Source organism: Solanum stenotomum, chromosome 2, assembly GCF_019186545.1.
Source record: "Solanum stenotomum isolate F172 chromosome 2, ASM1918654v1, whole genome shotgun sequence".
Classification (NCBI taxonomy): domain Eukaryota; kingdom Viridiplantae; phylum Streptophyta; class Magnoliopsida; order Solanales; family Solanaceae; genus Solanum; species Solanum stenotomum.
In genome coordinates, this window is record NC_064283.1 from 45143018 (window position 1) to 45151413 (window position 8396).

At 29.2% G+C, this 8396-nt stretch overlaps 1 pseudogene; it reads right to left on the reverse strand.

Moving 5' to 3' along the window:
• Positions 1-3255: 3255 nt before the first annotated feature.
• LOC125856653 (cytochrome b561 and DOMON domain-containing protein At4g12980-like) lies at positions 3256-4020 on the reverse strand (annotated as a pseudogene).
• Between the last annotated feature and the right edge of the window lie 4376 nt (positions 4021-8396).

Genomic DNA, 8396 nt, shown 5'->3' on the forward strand with positions numbered 1-8396 from the left:
CTGCCACGTGGCGTCACGTGGCTCTGCCACGTCACCGCCGCGTCAAAATTCTACAACCCTTCAAACTTAAATTTCGATGTTTCGGACTCGTTCGGAGTCGGAAAAATACAAACCTTATATGGAATCTGATTGGAACTGATATTTCGGACTCAACGGTGAAGGCGGAATTTCCATTTGGAGCTCGCTTCGATGAAAAGTGGGTCCCACACCCAGTATCGTTTTGAGCCAGATTCCACAACTGCCATCTAAAGCCTCGGGAAGTGAACAAAGGGTCGTTCTAGACCAAAATCAATATTCCGAAGCTAACCTAGCTGTCAGAATTTTCATCTGAGCACGACTTCCAAGAAGGTTGACCAAAGTCAACTTTTCAAGTCATTACATTTTCGGACATTCTCGAGAAAATGTAAAATTTTCTTATTTTATTTATATCGATATTCTAAGGTGACTGATGGGATTCTGGAATATTTTGTGGTGTTTTTATGTATTTTTATATTTTTTGAACGTTTACGAATTAAAATTTTTGATATTTTTCGGGCAGTCACGAAAAAATGTAAAATTTTGATATTCTATTTGTTTCGATTTCTAAGTTGACAGGTGAGATTCGAGAATTTTTTGAGGTGTTTTAATCTATTTTTCTTGATTTTTATATTTTTCGGACGTTTACAAATTAATTCTTTTGATATCTTTCATGCAGTCACAAAAAAAGTAAAATGTTGATATTTTATTTATATCGATATTCTAAGGTTACTGGTGCGATTCGTGAATTTTGTGAGTTGCTTTTATGTCTTTATCTTGCCTTTTATTATGAATTGGCTTATTCGAAAAAGGCCTTGACCCTGATCGAAAGTTCTTATTTTGCTGCCTCTTCGATTGTCTCCGACTCTTTAAAAAAGAAGATTGGTGACCTAGATGGTCAGGGTCTTTCCTTACCTTAGCTGAGCCTTATGTCCCTTCAACATTCCTATTCATCTTGCCTTGTCTTGGGCACCGCAGTGGACTTATTATCCTATATATAATATCTACTCTAAAGATTAAGAGGATAGAGGGTCTCCCTTCCATAGATTCGATTGGGATTGATTCTCAGGATCGAGCCCTTATCAGAGGCGTGCCTACCGACACCTGTCAAAGTCTTTGGCTTGCACGAGTCTCCTTCCATTTGCTCCAGCTATGAAAGAAAAGAATGGGCGCAACACTTTATTCTCTTCTACCGCTCTTTGTTTACTTTTGGCCTTCCCGAACTCCTACACGGGGGGAGTCAGATCTTGGAGTAAATTTTTCTGACGTTTAAGAAAAAAATTTGATATTTTTCGAGCAATCACAAAAAAAAATTGAAAATTAGATATTTTATCCATATCGATATTTTAAAGTAACTAATTCAATTCGAGAATATTTTGATGTGTTTTAATGTATTTTTTGGACGTTTACAAATTAAAATTTTTGTTATTTTTCGGATAGTCATTTTTCGGATAGTCGCTAAAAATGTGAAATTTTGATATTTTAATATTATAGATATTCTAAGGTGACAGGTGCGATTAGGCAATTTATTGAGCTATTCTTATGTCTTTTGCTTGATTTTTATAAATTTCGGACGTTTACGAATTAAAAATTTTGATATTTTTTGGGTAGTCACGGAAAAATGTAAAATTTTGATATTTTATTTGTATTGATATTATAAGGTGACTGGTGCGATTCGAGAATTTTTTGAGGTGTTTTTATGTATTTTTATTTATTTTTATATTTTTCAGACGTTTACGAATTAAAATTTTTGATATTTTTTGGGCAATCACGAAAAAATGTGAAATTTTGAAATTCTATTCCTTTCAATATTCTAAAGAGACTGGTCCGATTTGGGAAATTTTTTAGGTGTTTTGATGTCTCTTTTTTTATCTTTATATTTTTTGGACGTTTACAAACTAAGATTTTTGATATTTTTCGGGCAGTCAGGAAAAAAGTAAAAATTTGATAGTTTATTTGTATCGATATTCAAAGTTGACTGATGCGATTCGTGAATTTTTGAGGTGTTTTTATTTCTTTATCTTGCTTTTTATATTTTCTGACGTATATGAAAAAAAAATGATATTTTTCGGGCAATCCCGAAAAAAATTAAAATTTTGATATTTTATTCATATCGATATTCTAAGGTAACTAGTGCAATTCGAGAATATTTTGATGTGTTTTTATATATTTTTTGGACGTTTACGAATTAAATTTTTTGTTATTTTTTGGATAATCATGAAAAAATGTGAAATTTTGTTATTTTAATCGTATAGATATTCTAAGGTGATTGGTGCGATTCAAGAATTCGTTGAGGTGTTTTTATGTCTTTTTCTTGATTTTTATATTTTTCGGACGATTACGAATTAAAATTTTTGATATTTTTCTGGCAGTCACAAAAAACTGCAAAAATTTTCATATTTTTTTTGTATTGATATTCTTATATGACTGATGTTGTTCAGGAATTTTTGAAGTATTTTTATGTCTTTTTCTTGATTCTTTTTTTTTGCGACGTTTCCGAATTAAAAATTTTGATATTTTTCGGGCAGTCACAAAAAAATTTAAAATTTTGAAATACTATTAGTATCGATATTTTGAGGTTACTGGTGCGATTTTGGAATTTTTTGAGGTGTTTTTATGTCTTTTTCTTGATTTTTATATTTTTCGGATGTTTACGAATTAATAATTTTGATATTTTTCGGGCAAGCACGAAAAAATGTAAGAATTTGATATTTTATTTGTATCGATATTATAAGGTGACTGGTGCGATTCGGGAATTTTTTGAGGTATTTTTAGGTAATTTTCTTGATTCTTATATTTTTCAGACGTTTACGTTTTATAATTTTCGGAAAGTGCCTAAAATTCCCCTTAACTATGCGAATTGGTACAAAATTACCTTTCTTCTATCTTTCGGGCCTAAAATGTCCTTGTCGTCAACCTTTTGAGTCTATTTTACCCTCATCTTTAACAATCCAAATTCATTAATGATTTGTCACTATTTTATTGGCTACCCTAATAATTTAACTAATTTAAAAACCCATATACCCATATAAAAAAGCCCAACCCGTTTTTAACCCAAATCATTTAACCCAGCTTTGATCTTCTTCTTCGTTGTCATCTTTTTCTTCTTTGTTGTCGTCAATCGTCATGCTCTTCTTCTTCTTCTTCTTCGTTGTCGTCATCTTCTTCCTCCTCTTTTTTTTAAAATAAAAACTAATTTATTGAATCATTTCAAATTGGAACATTGTTAATTTGATCAAGTTAAAAAAACAGAACTCCAAGGAACATAATGAAGACATAAAAACTAGTATTATTACTCTAAATTCTTGAAGATCTACCCGTTTTATTATCACTCTGTCCACCACTACCAGCGGGAACAGGAGCTGTGGCCTTTTTTCCATGCCACCAGAAGAAATAGTCAAATTTAATGTGCCTGTAGATTTCAAATTGTCAGGATCAAACTTATGCTCCACTGGTGTACTGTCTTTCATCGCTGGTCCAACTTGCCACACCTGATTCACCGTGGTCATATTTGACGGTAGTAACAAAGTGGCCAATATTTGCATGACGCCATTAGAGTACTCTGCTTTAGAAATCAAAACTTTAAACGAAAGTTTATCAGTTTGTGTAATCGATTTATACGAAGTAAGATTGTAAGTATTAACAATCATGGATCCATTTGAAGCTTGAATGCGATAAGGCATTGAGGCCGATCACGGACTGCTGAATTGGGTTAATTCCCCATGAAATCCAGCCATCAGAAGAATGCAGAGGAGCAACGAAAGCAATTGAAAGTGTCGAATTTGTTCAATCGTAAGTCCAGTGAACAGAAGATTTCTGAGAAGGGAGATCGGTGCAGTCGGCGAAATGAGTATTATCGAAGATCAGCGCCTGAGAAGACGAGCAATTGCTTGATATTGCAGGGGAAATTAGGAGAAATGCGATGAGGAAGATGAAATGAAGATGGAGAAGAGAGGCCATTTTTGCAGTTCCTCCTGTTTTTTGTTGTCATCATTCTCTTCTTGATTTTCTCCATCTTCATCGCCTTCATCTCCTCCTGATTCTTGATTTCCACTTTCATTTTGTTCAGAATTTTGATGATTCACATTATCCCGATCCTGCATTTGGTCACTCTTCTTCTTCTTCGTTGCCATTTTCATCATCTTGGCATTTTCTTTTTCGTCCTTCCTCTGTTTTTTCCTCTTTTTTATCAGTACCTCCATTTTCAGGAACTATTTCTCCTGAAGCTAACATTTTTTCTATTTTTTTTTTTTGGAGAGGATCAAAGTTGAGATGAAAGTTGGGTTGTCTAACACAGGTGGGGCTTTTTTGGGTGGGTATATGGGTTTTTTAATTAGTTAAATTAATTATTATGGTAGCCATTAAAATAGTGACATGTCATTCATGAATTTGGGTTGTTAAAGATGAGGGCAAAATAGAGTCAAAAGGCTGAGGGCAAGGGAATTTTAGGCCCGAAAGGTAGAAAAAGGTTAATTGTGTATCAATTCGTATAGTTGAGGGGTATTTTAGGCCCTTTTTCATAAAATTGTTGATATTTTTTGGACAGTCACGAAAAAATCTAAAATGTTGATATTTTATTAGTATTGATATTCTAAGGCAACTGGTGTGATTCGGGAGTTTTTTGATGTTTTTTTATGTCTTTTTCTTCCTTTTTATATTTTTCGGATGTTTTCGAATTTAAATATTAGATATTTTTTGAGTAGTTACGAAAAAATATAAAATTTTGATATTTTATTTGTATCGATACTCTAAAGTGACTAGTGTGATTCGGGAATTTTTTGTGGTGTTTTCATGTTTTTTTCTTGATTTTTATATTTTTTTTGGACGTTTACATTGAAATTTTTGATATTTTTCAGGCAGTGACGAAAAAAGTAAAATTTTGATATTCTATTAGTATCGATATTCTAAAGTGGCCGGTGCGACTTAGGAATATTTTGAGGTGTTTTATGTATTTCTCTTGATTTTTATATTTTTCAAACATTTATGAATTTAAATTATTGATATTTTTCGAGCAGTCACTAAAATAAGAGAAATTTTGATATTTATTCATTTCAATATTCTAAGGTTACTGGTGCGATTCGGGAATTTTTTAAGGTGTTTTATGTCTTTTTCTTAATTTTATATTTTTTGGAAGTTTATGAATTAAATTTTTGAAATTTTTCGGGAAGTCACAAAAAAATGTAAACTTTTGAAAAATTTTATTGTCACTCACGATAAAATGTAAAATTTTGATAATTTATTCGTAACGATATTCTAAGGTGAATGGCGGGATTCGGGAATTTTTTGAGGTGTTTTTCTATCTTTTTATTGATTTTTATAATTTTTGGACATTTACGAATTAAAAATTTTGATATTTTTCTGGTAGTGAGGAAAAAATGCAAAAAAAATTGATATTCTATTCATATCCATATTGAAAGTTGACTGGTGCGATTTAGGAATTTTTTGAGTTGTTTCTATGTACTTTTTTGGTTTTTCTGGTATTTTTCAGACGTTTATGAATTAAAATTTTTGATATTATTTCGACCAGTCGCGAAAAAATGTAAAATTTTAATATTTTATTGCATCAATATTCAAAAGTTATTGATGCGATTCGGGATTTTGTTTTGAGGTGTTTTATGTCTTTTTTCTTGATTTTTATATTATTTGGGAGTTTACGAACTAAATTTTTGAAATTTCTCGGGCACTCACGATAAAATGTAAAATTTTGAAATTTTATTCGTATCGATATTTTAAGGTGACTAGTGCGATTTTGGAATTTTTTGAGGTGTTTTTTTTATATTTTTTGTACGTTTACGAAAATGTAAAGTTTTGATATGTTATTCGTATCGATATTCTAAGGTGACTGGTGCAATACAAAAAAAATTTCAGATGTTTTTATGTACTTTTCTTGATCGTTATATTTTCGGATGTTTATGAATTATTTTTTTATATATTTTTCGAGAAGTCATGAAACAGGTGGAATTTTGATATTTTATTTGTATTAATATTCTAAGGTGACTGCTGCGATTCGGGAATCTTTAAGTTGTTTTTATGTATTTTTCAGGATTTTAATATTTTTCGAACGTTTACGAATAATTTTTTTTATATTTATCGGGTAATAATGAAAAAATGTAAATTTTTTATATTATATTCGTATCGATATTTCAAAGTGACTGGTGCAATTCGTGATTTTTTTAATGTGTTTTTATGTCTTTTTCTCATTTTTTATATTTTCAGACGTTTACGAATTAAAATTTTCATATTTTATTCGCATCGATATTCTAACCTGACTGGTGCGATTCAGGAATTTTTTGAGTTGTTTTGTCATACTTTTCTTGATTCTTATATATTTCAAACGTTTACGAATTAAACATTTTGATATTTTTTGGGCGGTCACGAAAAAATGTAAAAGTTTGATATTTTATTCGTATCGATATTCTAAGGTGACTTGTGCGATTCGAGATTTTTTTCTGGTGTTTTCATGTCTTTTTCTTTATTTTTATATTTTCAGACGTTTACGAATTACATTTTTTTATATTTTCAAGTAGTGGCAAAAAAATGTAAAATTTTGATATTTTATTCGTATCGATATTCTAAGGTGACTGGTGCGATTCAAGATTTATTTATTTTTATATTTTTTTAAACATTTACGAATTAAATTTTTTGATATTTTTCGAGCAGTCACGAAAAAATGTGAAATTTTGACATTTTATTCGTATCAATATTCTAAAGTTACTAGTACAATTCGAGAATTTTTTGCGGTGTTTATGTTTTTTTCTTGATTTTCATATTTTTCAAAAGTTTATGAATTAATGTTTTTAAATTTTTCAGGAAGTCATTAAAAAATGTAAAATTTTGAAATTTTATTCGTATCGATATTCTATGGTGACTGGTTGGATTCAAGAATTTATTGAGATGTTTTTATGTCTTTTTCTTGATTTTTATAATTTTCAGACGTTTATGATTTAAAAGTTTTGATATTTTTCAAGAAGTGACGAAAAATATAAATTTTTGATATTTTATTCGTATCAATATTCTAAGGTGACTGGTGCGATTCAGGAATTTTTTGAGGTGTTTTTATGTAATTTTCTAGTTTTTGTGGCATTTTTCAACGTTTACGACTTAAAAATTTTAATATTTTTTTGAGCAGTCATGAAAAAATAGGAAATTTTGATATTTTATTCGTATGGATATTCTAAGGATACTGATGCGATTCGAGAATTTTTGAGGTGTTTTATTTTTCTCTCTTGATTTTTAAATTTTTCAGAAATTTAGGAATTAAATTTTTGAAATTTTTTGGGCACTTACGAAAAATGTTAAATTTTGAAATTTTATTCATATCGATAATTTAAGGTGACTGATGTGATTTGGGAATTTTTTTAGGTGTTTTTATGTCTTTTTCTTGATTTTTTATTTTTCGTACATTTACGAATTATTATTTTTGATATTTTTCGGGATATCACGAAAAAATGTAAAATTTTAATATTTTATTTGTATCAATATTCTAAGGTGACTGGTGCGATTCGAGAATTTTTTGTGGTGTTTTTATGTACTTGTCTTGATCTTTATATTTTTCAGACATTTATTAGTTAAATTTTTTTATACATTTTGGGCAGTGATGAAAAATGTGAAATTTTGATATTTTATTTGTATCAATATTCTAAGATGACTAGTGCAATTAAGGAATTTTTTAAGGTGTTTTTATGTATTTTTTAAGATTTTTATATTTTTGGGATTTTTACGAATTATAATTTTGATATTTTTTGGGGAGTCATGAAAAAATGTAAAATTTTGATATTTTATTACTATCGATATTCTAAGGTTACTGGTGCTATTCGAGAATATTTTGATGTGTTTTTATGTCTTTTTCTTGTATTTTATATTTTTCAGATGTTAATGACTAATTATTTTTTATTATTTTCGGGTAGTCACAAAAAAATGTAAAACTTTGATAATTTGTTCGTATCTATATTCTACGATAACTGGTACCATTCAAGAATTTTTTGAATAGTTTTTATCTCTTTTTCTTAATTTTTATACTTGTTGCACGTTTACTAATTAAAATTTTTGATATTTTTCGGGGAGTCATGACAAAATATAAAATTTTGATATTTTATTCGTATCGATACCCTAAGGTGATTGGTGCGATTCAGACATTTTTTGAGGTGTTTTTATGTCTTTTTCTTGATTTTTATAATTTTCAGACTCTCATGAATTAAAACTTTTGATATATTTCAGGCAGTGACGAAAAAATGTAATAAATTTGATATTCTATTCGTATCGATATTAAGGTGACTGGTGCGATTCATGTATTTTTTGAGGTGTTTTTATGTACTTTTCTGGTATTTTTAGAACGTTTACGAATTAATTTTTTTTATATTATTTCGAGCATTCACGAAAAA